The 13,796-nt window shown below is 52.7% G+C and overlaps 1 pseudogene; it reads right to left on the bottom strand.

The window, feature by feature from the left end:
- Nucleotides 1-1,043: 1,043 nt before the first annotated feature.
- Nucleotides 1,044-1,135, bottom strand: LOC138380267 (small nucleolar RNA U13; annotated as a pseudogene).
- Nucleotides 1,136-13,796: the final 12,661 nt, after the last annotated feature.

Here is a 13,796-nt window from a genome sequence, read left to right as displayed (position 1 = left end):
CCTCCACCACCACCCCCCGCCCGCCGCCGCCTAGCCCGCCTCCGCCGCCTAGCCCGCCGCCGCCTAGCCCGCCTCCGCCGCCTAGCCCGCCGCCGCCTAGCCCGCCTCCGCCGCCTAGCCCGCCGCCGCCTAGCCCGCCTCCGCCGCCGCCTAGCCCTCCGCCGCCGCCGCCTAGCCCGCCGACGCCTAGCCCGCCGCCGCCGCCGCCTAGCCCTCCTCCTCCTCCTCCTCCTCCTCCTCCTCCTCCTCCTCCTCCTCCTCCTCCTCCTCCTCCTCCTCCTCCTCCTCCTCCTCCTCCTCCTCCTCCCTCCTCCTCCTCGACCTCCGCCGGTTTCGTGCTGGGATCCCATGGTCCTTGGGGTTGACCAGATGTCCCGTCGCACTTAGTCTCTGCGGGGCTGGCCCCATCGATGCTATGGGGGGGGATCACCGCCAGGGGGCGCTGCGGTTGCGGGCTTCTCGACTCCCTCTCCTTCCCCACCCCTCCGCTCGCCCGCTCCTCCTTTCTTTACTCCCTATCGCCCCGCCCCCTTTTTTCTCCACACACACGCAATTATCACGCTCACGAACTATCCCGGGACCTGGCGTGACTTTCATCGCAATCTCCCCCCCCCCCGGACACACACACATAGAGACACACCCTCCCGGCAGGGAGCACCCTGAGTGGTCGTGCAGATGTCGCTGCTGCATGCGGCCTCCGCATGGGTTCGCTGGTTGACCAGATGTCTGGTCCTTGGGTGGTTGACCAGATGTCTGGTCTGTGGTTGTCATCCTGACAGGGAGGCTTCGGGACGGATTTGGTCTCTCTGGCCTCGCTGCCCCTAGGGATCACCCTGCGATCGGTATTCTTCTCGCGCGGGGCGAGGGGGCGCTCCGGAGCATTCCTCTCCTCTCGGAGTTTCTGTCTGCAGTCTCTCGACTTGCTCTCACTCCCCTACCCTGCTGTGTGACTTTCTTTTTGGTCCTTTCATTTTATCTATTCTCTCTTTGCCTTTTCCTGCCCGCCTTTCCGCTCCCCCCCCCCCCCCGGATTCATGGTTTCACGTCACGCGGGTGACGTGCCGACACACCAGGAGGCCCTTCTCACACGTGCGCGTGAACACGCAATCAACACGTTTATGAACTAGAAAGGGATCTGGTGTGACTTTGCTATTATTTCCCCTCCCCTCCTCCCCGCGCTGAGAATGAGTTTCCCCGGGCTCGTGTGCCCGCCTGGGAATCGGCTGCAGACGCCATGGCCCCGGGTCGACCACATGTTGCCCTGGGGTCCACCAGATGTCTCTGGCGAATTGGGGCCCTAGGGTGCTTGTGACGGTGTGGTCACTAGGTGTCGCTCTGGGCTCAGTATTCTTCCTTCTCGCTGTGACTTTGGTCTCTTTTTTTCGAAATTTCTTTCTTTCTTCCTCTTTTGCCCTGTTTCCATTTTCCCTTCTTAATCTCTTTCTCTCTTTTTGTTGCTTTTTTTCCACGGCAGATGGGTGATGTGTGTGTGGAGGAAACGCGGCGTCAGGGAGAAGACACATCTCACACGTGCTCGGGAACACCCGATCGTCACGCTTCTGAGTACCGACCGATGGATCTGGTCCCGAATTTTTTAATAGTTTTCTCCTCTCTCTCTCTCTCTCTCTCTCTCTCTCTCTCTCTCTCTCTCTCCCCCCCCCTTCCTTCTCTTTCCTTTCTCTCCCTTCCTTTCTTTCTTTCTCTCGCTCTCTCGCTCTCGCTCTTCTTTTCTTTCTGACAGAGTCTCTCGTTCTGTTGCCCTGGCTAGAGTGCCATGGCGTCAGCCTAGCTCACAGCAATCTCAAACTCCTGGGCTCAAGCGATCAGACTGCCTCAGCCTCCCGAGTAGCTGGGATTACAGGCATGTGCCAGCATGCCCAGCTAATTGGATATACGTGTGTGTGTGTGTGTGTGTGTGTGTGTGTATATATATATATATATATTTTTTTTTTTTTTTTTGAAACAGAGTCTCACTCTGTTGCCCAGACTAGAGTGCCGTGGCGTCAGCCTAGCTCACAGCAACCTCAAACTCCTGGGCTCAAGCGATCCTACTGCCCCAGCCTCCCGAGTACCTGGGACTACAGGCATGCGCCACCGTGCCCGGCTAATATTTTTCTGTATATATTTTTAGATACTGTTTCTGTATATATTTTTAGATATATAGTTTCTTTCTATTTTTAGTAGAGATGGGGGTCTCGCTCTTGCTCAGGCTGGTCTCGAACTCCCGACCTTGAGCGATCCACCCGCCTCTACCTCCCAGAGTGCTAGGATTACAGGCGTGAGCCACCCCGCCTGGCGTGTACGTTCTGTATTCACAGCCAGACGGAAGGCAGGGAGAATGTTACCCTTTCAAAGCCCGCCCTGCTCGCCTCTCAGCCCACCGATGGCACTCTGAATCCCGTGGCATTCCTTCACTCAGCTGAATTCTTCAGCACCCGACCCCCCCCCCACCCCACCCCCGTGCCACGGGAGTTCGTTCTCATGGCAGAGCCATCGAGGCTGTTGCCACACGTGTTGTAGGTGCCTAGGCAGACTGTGCCCTGGCCCCGAGGAGGTACGGAACCGCCTATCGCCTCGGGAGGGAGGGACAAGATGTGTCCGTGTCCAAGGCGACGTCCTGTCGATCACGAGGAGGCCTGCAAAGGCTCGTATCTGCCAGGCATTGAGCCACATCACATGAAACACCGGTGTGTTCCTTCACTTAGGTGGTGTCGCGTGTTGATACTCACAGAGGATGATAAACCCACTCGCATGCCGGCTGAGCCCCCTGTGTCTCCTCCTCTATCCACTGAGGGAAAAAACCGCAACGAAAGGTAGAAAACCACAGGGGGGGGAAGACTGCCCGTCGCTCTCCCTATGTGACCGTCCGGAGTGCTCGTTCAGATGGGAGGAGGTGTGTTTGTGTGTGTGTGTGTGTTTCATTGATTTTGGTGCCATCTTTTCTCTGCAGCTGCGTCAGAGGACAGCGATTTTTCCGATTTTCACTCCGCTGAGTGAATTGCCTTTTGAAGAGAATGTCCACAGGAAGCCTACGGTCCTCCCGCGGGGGTGGCCCTCCTCTAGAAATGAATCTCGTTTCTTGAACGGAGGGGACTTGTTGACGCCATCATGCTTTCGGGACGACTTCTCAGACGCTAGCTTTGGACCGCAACATAGGTGCCCCCGACATTGCCTCAAGGGTTCCGTGGTGCCTCCTGTCAAGAGACCCCACCGACCGTCCCCAGCCTGCCCGCTCAAGGGAGCCGGGCCCCTTCTGATCTGTCCGCCCGCCGGTGAAGCTCCCTCCCGAGGGTCGGAAAGCCCACCTGTTTCCCAGTTCGGTTGAATGATGGGGCACCCGGGCAGGGCACTGGCACCGAGTGACTCCATTCTGAGTCTGTCTGCTCTGGGGGGCGGGGGCGGGGGCGGGGGCGGGGGCGGGGGCGGGTGGGGGGGCAGTTCCGTCTCGACCCGGTGGCCTCCTACCGACTGACTCGATGGGACGGACCATTCTCACTCAGGATCGTGTACCTTCTTGGCCTAGGCACATCCCGGCACTGAAAGCCACTTTTCGGGGACACTCTCCCACGTACAGATAGATGGCCTGCACCAGTGCTCTTCCTTTCTCGAAACACTGGAAATCTGTCCTCAATTTTACCTGACCTACCTGACGGTGTGTGATAAAGGAGCATAGAACCCTCAGCCACCCTCCACCTTCCCGCTGTCCCGAGAGACAGTGCCGAGCGTGAAATTCTATCCCTGACTCTCTGTGTCCACCGGAACGTGGCCTGACTGCAGTGACGTCAGCTACGTCAAGTCGTTCTCTGGGTAGGGAAAGAACTTAACCAGATAGGCCCTATCGGTCGCTTCTCTGTTCTGATAGTTTTGTGGCAGCCATTTCTTTCCCCCTCTCTTTTCTTTTTCTGTCTCTCTCCCCCACCCCCACCCCCAAATTCTTTCTACGAAGACGTTTAGGATGTCAGATTCTGGCCACATGCCCCCCCCTAGGCATACGGGGGCCAGCATAGACAAAGGTCTTCGGTACCAAGTGTTCATTCCACGGTGACAGATATTGCCACTCTTGTATTGACCAGGGCGAGATGGTGAGTGGGTCAACTCTGAAACTCCCTGTACTCTACTTCTCTCTTGGGTAGGTCCCTGCCCCAACCCTCCGGCTTCTAGCACACACCCAGGGGCACTCTCTCCTCTCTGGATAAAGTTCCAGATGATCCGATCCGCTCCGAGGAGGAAGGGGAGCTGGCCGGGCCACCCACTGTGCGCCCCACCCCCGTCAGTCATAGGGTCCGTTCTTTTCAGGATGACACCGGCAGCGGTTGCTGGGTGTCACCTAGCGGCCACTTTGATCAGACCTCGGGATCCGGAAAGTCAGGTGACGTTGGGAGTTTAAGAGCTGACTCCCGGGAGGTGTGGAGGGCGGGGAGGAGAGCACGGTCCGGACGGTCCCACCCTCTTCTTCCCGGGCCCGCAGCTCTGGGCCCGCCCGGGGCAGCCCTAGCCTCTAGCGGGTCTCCGCCCACCCGCCCTGTTGTCTGCGGGAGGCGCCCCTCCTCCCGCTCTCTGCCTCCTCCCGGGACCGTAGGCCTCTGCCCGTCGTCTTTTTTATTTTTATTTTTTCCCTTTTGTTTGTTTCTCTTTTATCTTGTGTTTTAGGCTTATCGAATATCATATCGTATAAAAACTTAAATCACAGAATGAATTATATTAAGTAACAAGATGTGGCTTTTTATCCTACGCCGAGAACGATGAATTTTTCTCTTCGTGTCCATTTTCCTGTCCTGGAAGAAATACAAAGTTGCTCGTGATACTTCCCCATCATCTTCCAGTTTCCCCGACTGTCAACACGATGTATTCGATCGTATATCTTTGTGTGTGCACGTGGGCGCCTGTACCTATTTCTTTTCGGCATCAGTCTCAGGTCTTTTGGCACCTAGGGGGGAAAAAGGAGAAACCAATAAAGGACAGAAAGACGTTCTGTCGTTTTACGCTCCCCACCACCACCACCACCACCACCACCACTTTTGGGAGCTTGTAGTCTGGCCTATGTCCCCAAGGCAGGTTAAATCTTTTCTTAAAACTCCCAAGTGGTCCCCTGCCCCGCCCCCCCCCCCCCAGGTGGGCGGCCGGCAGAGTTCACAGGCTTTGTTTTTGGCAGAGCCTGGACGATTGAAATAATTAACCACAATCAACGCTAAAGCTGAGAACCCCTCCCCCCCTCATTAAAAGCTCTGTATTTCTGCCTAGCCCTATGTTCGGGGAAATTCGGAGGCTTGAGATGGGAAGGTCTACCCTATTTTCTCCTTTACCGGCAAAATAGACTCTCTCTTTCCTTCCTCCTCAAACAGCTTGTCCTCGTTATTCGGCCTCGTGGGCAAGTGGCCGAGCTTTCGGTAACACCAAGTCTTCTAAGTTGTGTTGTGTTATCGGTCTTGTTTTCTTTCTTTTCTTTTCTTTTCTTTTCTTTTTTTTTTTTTTGAGACAGGATTTCTTTCACTCTGTCCTCTCCCAGGCCGCCTTGGCCTGATTGTAGCTCACAGCAAGCTCCAAATCCAGGGCTTAAGTGATCCTCTCTGCCTCAGCCTTCTGAGTAGCTGGGACTATAGGCAAATGCTGCCACACCCGCCATAATTTTTCTTTTTTTTTTTTTTGTTGGTAGAGATGAGGTCTCATCGTGTTACCCAGGCTGGTCTCCAGCTGCTGGGCTCAAGTCACGCTCCCGTCTCTGCCTCCCAAGTTGCGGGGATCACGGGCATGAGCCACCATGGCCAGCCAGGTTATTTAAAGGTGATCGCTTTGCTATCCTGATACAAAACCCCAAATGTGCGAGTTTAAGGCACCAGACGGAGGGAGTCCCCACACTACATCGTCACGAACATTGAGGGTGGCTCACGAAACAGCTGGGATGTGGCCACACAGTAGTGATCGAGGAGATATATTCTAGTGGGATAGCAGAAATATAGAATGTCCTGAAGACACTAAATGTCGGAATGCCACAGCAGTCAATGGCTGACAAACTTCCATTCCATCGTGTCATGGTAGGCGGCTTACTTTTCTCCTGCTCCCTCGGTATGATTAAGGCCTGACGTAGAAAATGTCTACGTCTCATCCAAATCCATCGAGACGATGGAAGGGGGAACTGGGAGAGGAATAAAGAAAAACAAGAGGGGGAGAAGGAGGAAACTGCCTCCCCTGCCCCCATGCTACCCAATTAATAAATGAAGAATGGGCCGGGCGCGGTGGCTCACGCCTGTAATCCTAGCACTCTGGGAGGCCGAGGCGGGTGGATTGCTCAAGGTCAGGAGTTCGAGACCAGCCTGAGCGAGACCCCGTCTCTACTAAAAATAGAAAGACATTATATGGACACCTAAAAATCTATATAGAAAAATTAGCCGGGCATAGTGGCGCATGCCTGTAGTCCCAGCTACTCGGGAGGCTGAGGCAGTAGGATCGCTTAAGCCCAGGAGTTTGAGGTTGCTGTGAGCTACGCCACGGCACTCACTCTAGCCTGGGCAACAAAGTGAGACTCTGTCTCAACAAAAAAAAAAAAAAAAATAAATGAAGAATGGCCTCTTCCCTCCTCTTCCCAACCCCTAACTATGCCTGGAGGTGTATCGTAGGCCTACAGTCCTAAGAAATGTACAACTACTGATAGTAATGGGAAGAAATGCAGTCTAATAGGTTTCTGTGCAGTGGGACACCTGGCCAGGGCACTTACGGTGAATGGAGCTTGCAGGGCGGGCGGGAGGTTGCTCTGGGTGAGTCTGTGAGTTGGCGGTGAGTGGTGAGTGAATGTGAAGGCCTAGGACATTACTTACTGTAGGTTTTCATAAACCCTGGACACTTAGGCCACACGACATTTACCTTTAGAAATTTCTTTCTTCAATAATACATTAACCTTAGCTTACTGTAAGTGTTTTCACTTCATAAACTTTTCCATGGTGGTTTGGCTTTTTTTTTTTTGTTTGTTTGTTTGTTTTTCTTTCTTTTAAACTTTTGGACTCTTTTGCAACACCACGACTTAAAACACAAATGCGTTGCACTGTTGTACACAGATATTTTCTTTCTCTGTGTCCTTATGTGTTCCGTAAGCTTTTTCCTACTTTTAAAGTTTTTATCGTTCTATGCACTTTTCAAAATAATAAAAACTAAAACGGGGGGGGGGGGTGGGAGAGGGAAGGAGAGAAATACACACACATGAATATGTTTCCCAAGTGAACTGAGGAAGGGGGCCGAGTCAAGGTTCTCAGGGAGCCACCAGTGATGAAACGGTCAGGCTCAGAATCAGCATTGCAGAGTGGCTGCAGAGCCGGGGGGCCTGGACTGGCTACCTGGACGACACTCCGTGTTTGGTAACTTGGCGAGTCATACATCCTCTTGAGCCTCAGCCTCTTCATCTGCAAATGCAGAAATCATGGTGCCTACCCCACAGGGATATTGTGCAGAGTGAAAAAGCAAATGCAGGCAAAGCCCACAGAAGCACGCGTGGTAAACAGTAAGCCTTTAATCGTGGTCACAGTCGTTGTTATAGGATCATCTTCCTATGTCCTTGTCTTTTAAAGATTAGCAGAACCTCCCAGAAGATGAGAATGGGCTCCCCCTGAGCAAGTCTCGGCTGTAAAGTCACAGGCATGTTGAGCATGTGGCACAGAAGGCAGAATAAAAACCTGATCCCGGAACATTATGTTCCTGCAGGACATGAAATCATTGAAGGTATGGGAAATCCTACCTCATATCCGTTTTACTAGAACACCTATGATTGCGTACGCACATGGACGCACGCGCACGCGCACCCCAAACTTTTTGAGCTTCACAAAACAGCGTAACCAAGGAACACACTATGATGCTTCTTAGCGATCTATTTAGGCCCAGGTTACTCGTCACTCTGAGCCTGCCTCCTTATCTGTCCAATGAGAATAGTGTTTGTCACAATTATCGTCATCGTCATCCTACCTAACGCTTCTGGTAAAATTGAAGTGTGAGAACACCCGCTAGACAGAAAATCCATGTTATCTCTCAATTTTTCTTCCTCCTGATTTCTATCTGAATCTGTGAGCTCGCTTTGGTTCACTTCGGTTTTTCAAGAGGCTCCGGTTACCTTCTCTCCCACCTATATCGGATTGGGTCTGACGGAAGAAAGAAGGAAAAAAAAAAAAAAAACATAGTAAAGAAAGCAGAACAACATTTGTTTCTGAAGCAACCGATCAAACATTGCTGATGAGCCGGTCTTTTCTATTTCAGTAAACCAAGGAGGCCTATTGTCACGAGGATGTGAGGGGCCCGGGTAAGATTGGATGATTACCCCTAAAGGAGACAAAGCAGACAGACTATGGCACATGTGATCTTAGCCAAGAGAATAAACAGTGACCTCTCTGCCGAGTTGGGCCTTAGCATACCAAAGGGAAATAAAGGTGTAATAGGATGCTCAATTTTTACTCTGGAAACAGAGGTTGGTTGGGCACTGAACTGAGAACACTGAATTTTTTACCCTCCTTGATATTCACATAGGCTTAGAGGAGGCAAAAAAAAAAAAAAAAAAAAAGAATACTGAGCCTATAAGTCATCCCTAAAACTCGGATTTTATGTTCCCTTGCCTTTTCATAACTGAGCAACACACAACATTAAAGAATGGACACAGGCCGGATGCGTTGGCTCAGGCCTGTAAACTTAGCACTCTGGGAGGCCGAGGCGGGAGGATCGCTCAAAGTCAGGAGTTCGAGACCAGCCCGAGCGAGAGTGAGACCCCCCGCCCCCGTCTCTACTAAAAATATAGAAAGAAATTGTCCAGACAACTAAAAATATATAGAAAAAAATTAGCCGGGCATGGTGGCACATGCCTGTGGTCCCAGCTCCTGGGGAGCCTGAGGCAGGAGGATCGACTGAGCCCAGGAGTTTGAGGTTGCTGTGAGCTAGGCTGACGCCACGGCACTCACTCTAGCCCGGGCAACAGAGTGAGACTCAGTCTCGGGGGGGGGGGGGGGACCCAAAAACAAACAAACAAACAAAAAAACTGGAAGGGACACAGACTTCCACAGGTTTGTGTGTGGCCCCTTTTACTTATTAACGCTACAGGACCTTAATTATTTGTGCTCTGAATCTGATATTCAAATTATCCTTGTGGCCAACGCGTTTGAACAGTAGATGGTAGGGGAAGAAGAGTTCACCTCCTGAATAGATGACAAGTAACGGGAGTACTGGTGAAATTACAAGTGGCTTACGTTTACACACTGAAAATCCCAGTTAGCCGCTACCATGAGTTCAAAGAAGAGATCTAAATTTCTGACCCTATGACCCTAAAAGATATTTCCTCCCATGGTGTCACAGATAAAAATAAAACTGCATCCTAGCACTTTGGGAAGCCTAGGGGGAAAGGATCGCTTGAGGCCAAGAGTTTGAAGTTGCAGTGATCTATGATGATGCTACTGCACTTTAGTCTGGGAAACAGAGTGAGGGCCCGTCAAAAGAAAAAAAAGAAAAAGACAAAAAGAAAGAGAGAGAGAGAGAGAGAGAGAGAGAGAGACAGAGACAGGAAGACACAAGGAAAGAAAGAAAGAGAGAAAGAAGAGAGGAGAAGAGAAGAGAAGCGTCAATCTATCCATTGCATTTTCTACCCTTTAGGTGACTGGGCTTCAGCAGGGTGATGTGATCTGACAAAGTTCATGTTGCTAAGAAATAAAGCACTGGAGTTCAAACTCTGAGTTTTCAAAATCCAGCATATCCCCCTACCCACCATACCGTGCCACCTCTGAGAGTGGATATCTCACAGAGGAGAGCTGTGGAGGCCATTCTTGGACAGACAGAGTCAAGTAGTGGAGACCATGGAGTCTCTGCTCTGCAGCCAGTCTAGAGACATATGGAGCCATTAACACTGCTTGTGAGGAAAATACCATGTCATAGGGAAACAGAAATATTTTCCGCCTTAGGCAGATACAATTTAGGAAAAGACCCGAAACCCCTCTTCTTCTAACAGTGCTTTCTGGTCAGATGCTGACCCCTTCGATTCACAGATTCAGATACATCATTCAATGCAAGCATTGTCAACAAGTCACTCTTTGCAGCTTTCTGAAATTTCTCGCATATAGCATACTTGTAAAGATGATCACTTATGTGAAGACACCACCCCTCCAGAAAAACAAAAACAAAACCAAAACAGAAGCCCACTTTTCTCTGCTGTGAAAATCAAGATCAGCTTTTATGAGATCCACTAAATTCACACAAGAAGTAAAATATAATCATACTGATATATGCAATTTTTCTCTTAGAACAGAATGCATGGTGCTCCTTATCGTCTCAGATACTGTCAACAGAAAGCACGCGGTGGATGAACAATCTCCGTGAGCTTTTCTACAGAGATGGGGTGGGGGTGTGTGTGTGTGTGTGTGATAAATAATGAGGGTTGAGGAGCAGATAAATGACTGGGGGAAAACAACAACAGCAACAACAACAAAAACCACTTCCTGGTTCCTCGATGCAAGCATTCATTTAAAGGGGATACTCGTATGTATACCTAGGTGGAAAGTGGAAGCAGCTTTAAAAAAAAAAAAAGAAAAATTGCTGCGAGCCCTGGTTATGATACGGCAATAAGCGCTAGCTCTTGGAAGGTGTAAAACATATTCACGGTGGCTTACGCCAATCTGGGATGTACAAAGACGAGCTTGAGCACCACCACCAACCAAAAATATGAATGAATACCTGGCTAGCGATCAGGATCAGACATAATAGAAAAGAAAAAGCTCCCAAGGCTAAAATAATGTGAACACGATTGACTCGTCCATGGAAAAGAACCCCAAATCACTGCAAAATAATTTAAAGAGTTTTATTCTGAGCCCAACGGCCGTGATCATGGCCCAGAGAGCTACGCCCAAGAAGCCTTGAGCAAGCGGACCCATTGTGGTGGGGTGGGTTACAGTTTGGCTTCATACATTTTAGGGAGACAGGAATTACATGTAAAATCACAAATCAAAACATGGAAGGGGTACATTGGTCTGGGCTGAAAAGGCAGGACATCTGGCAGTTGGGGGGGGGCGGGGGAGGGAGGGTGCGGTGTTTACAGGTTTACAGCTGGGTTTAAAGATTCTTTGATTTGCAATTGATGACATAAATGAACCTCTGCCTAAAGGCTTTGCATCATGTTTTCAGTTAAGGTAAGGAGGTCTGCTAATCACAGACAAGCCACTGGACAGTTTACCCAAAACTCAAGTGCCCTGTAGTTCAGTAAACGGTTGGCCTGCTAGATATGCGTTAAGCTTTGTCTTGCCTGGCCTTAGGCCCGTCGGACATTCAGTATCTCATTGTTATAAAATCTGACTCCATCAGGGAGGGGTGTCTGACTTCCCCTGTCCTTGCGGGGCAGCAGCTCAGGTTTAAGGGTTTTTCTAGGGTTCCCTGGGCCAACCACGGGACGGGTCAGCTGGCGGTGGCGGGCGGGGGGCGGCTTAAGATTTTATTTTAGTTCATAGACTCCAGAAATGGTGTTTCCCTGGCAAAGACACACGAGTTCATGAAAAGCTTTCATTCAGTTGGTCTGGCTCCTCCCTGAGGTCGTCTCCCTGCCCCCCACTCCTCCCATCCCCTGGGGCCGGAGCGGGGGGGGGGGGGGGGGAGGGGTGAAGGCCCAAGAGGAGAGGCGCGTGGGGGAGGTGCCGCTCCCAGAACCAGAGACTCGTCTGGGCCCCACGTAACCCAGCCACCGCGACCGCTTCGCCCGAGGAGGTGCCCAGCAAGTCGTGCTTCTGCCCCTCGGGATTGCCTGCGGGCTGGGGGCGGGGTACGAGCTCCCGGCCCAAGAGGCAAACCCCTAGCCCGGCCGCACAGATGGCCGGGCCCCCGGCGGAGCCCTTCCGCCGTTTTCCACCCCTCCTCCACTCACTGCGCTGACTGCGCATGCGCGCTCGCACGTAGCCGCCTCGGGCTTCTCTCGGGCGGAGCCGCTTTCAGCCGCGACCCCGCCCCGCGAGCTGACTGCGCATGCGCGCTTGCACGTAGCCGCCTCGGGCTTCTCTCGGGCGGAGCCGCTTTCAGCCCCGACCCCGCCCCGCGAGCTGCCGCTTCCAGGCGGCACAGCGCATGGGGGAGGGGACGGAGCTCTAAAGAAATCAGTCCCCTCCGTCTCCTGCCTCAGGAAAAGCCCCAAACCCTTGGAGAACTGCCACCCACCGCCACTGCCGTGTGTGTGTGTGGGGGGGGGGGGCGGGGGGGCTGGGTCTTTACTTTGTGTCCTCCTTGTGGCCCAGTCCAAGGCGGCTGGGCTGCCAAACAGATCGTCTCGAGAGGGAGGCAGGAAGGGCCCAGGTCTGGACAGGGGTGGATTGGACCCCTCCACCCTGGGGTGTGGACTTGTGACCGAAAGCTCAGCTGCTTGTCCACGAGGCCGAATAACGAGGACAAGCGGTATGAGGAGTAAGAAAACAGAGAGTCTACTTTGCTGACAAAGGAGGAAATAAATAGGGTAGAGCTTCTCAGTCTCAAACCCCCAAATTTCGTGAACATAGGCCTAGGCAGAAATACAGAGGTTTTAAAGGAGGGAGGGTTGGTTCTCAGCTTCAGGCAATTACTGCAGTTAGCTGTTCTAAAGGTCCCGTCTCTGCTGAGAAGAAATCCCTTGAACTCTGTGGGCCGCCCACCCTGGGGGCCACCTGGAGTTATAACCAAAGAGTTAACGTGCCTCAGGGATGCAGGCCGGGCTGCAAGTTCCCAAAAGCCTGGGGGAAGTTTTAAAAAGACAGAAAATCTTTCTGCCCTCTTCCCCTCCCACCCCCCCACAAAGCCATTTTCTCTGGTGCAGACTCGGCACCCTCCCTGCCCCCCCCCTCCCCGTGCAGGCCTGTTTGTCCTCAATCATCTGTGAGGTTCACGAGGAGGAGATGCTCTCTCGCTCTCCCCACCCTCTTTCTTCCCTTAGGAAATCCTCAGCGCTGTTCCACACACTCAAGGTGGCGGGCCTGCTCCGGCCACCAGCCACCTCTTGTGCCAACTTCCGGCCCCCCCCCCCCGCCCCCAACGGAGTAGGTGTACAGACAGGAGCACACTTTACCGGAGGGCGCCTGGGGATGAAGAGTTGTGGTGGCCAAATGGGGGATGCGGGGCGGGGAGGAGAGTGGCTGGCATTTGGCAAAGAGTGACACGGAGTGGCCATCCAGGCTTGTCTGAAAAGTGGGACTACGAGCCTGAGAGCGCCGACGGAGTCGATGGACATGGTCACTGCTGTGGGATGTCTCTTTTACCACGATGTAACACCAAAGCAAACCCCTGACCCGCTGGGTCGGAGAAGGCCTTGTGGGCAATTTAGAAAAGCCATGGCGTGGCCATTTGGAATACTTCCTGCCTCTCCGGGAATCAAAAATTAGAAAGGACCATGGGTTCTGTATTAACGTACCAAAGGCAGGCAGAATTTTAGCCTTTTAAAGCCTGCCCTGGCCCTATCTCAGCAAGGCAGTGGCACCCCAAGTTCCGTGACATTTCTGCACTCGGCGGCTGACTTCTTCAGCCATCTGTTGCGATGCCCCTGCCAGGTGGCCACTCACTCGCCCCTTCAGTTCAACCCTTGTACCAGAAAGTGTTGCCTTCTTCCTAACCCCTATGGGGGGACCGGGGGGTGACGTGTGTGGGGGGGGGGTAGTGGAAATGGGCAGACCCCACAGGTGCAGCCTCTTCCAGGTCATAATGGGCCTGAGGCAGCGTGGGATTCCCCCGGAAGGGAGGCAGGGTGGCACTACGGCACCGAAGCCTGACGCCGGCGGCCACGTGGATGGTGGGGGACACGTTAGACCGCTGAGATGCAGCCACTGAGAGCCACCCCGCAG

The sequence above is a fragment of the Eulemur rufifrons genome, unplaced genomic scaffold (assembly GCF_041146395.1).
Source record: "Eulemur rufifrons isolate Redbay unplaced genomic scaffold, OSU_ERuf_1 scaffold_323, whole genome shotgun sequence".
In the NCBI taxonomy this organism is placed as follows: Eukaryota; Metazoa; Chordata; class Mammalia; order Primates; family Lemuridae; genus Eulemur; species Eulemur rufifrons.
This window is presented reverse-complemented; position numbering and strand designations above follow the sequence as displayed.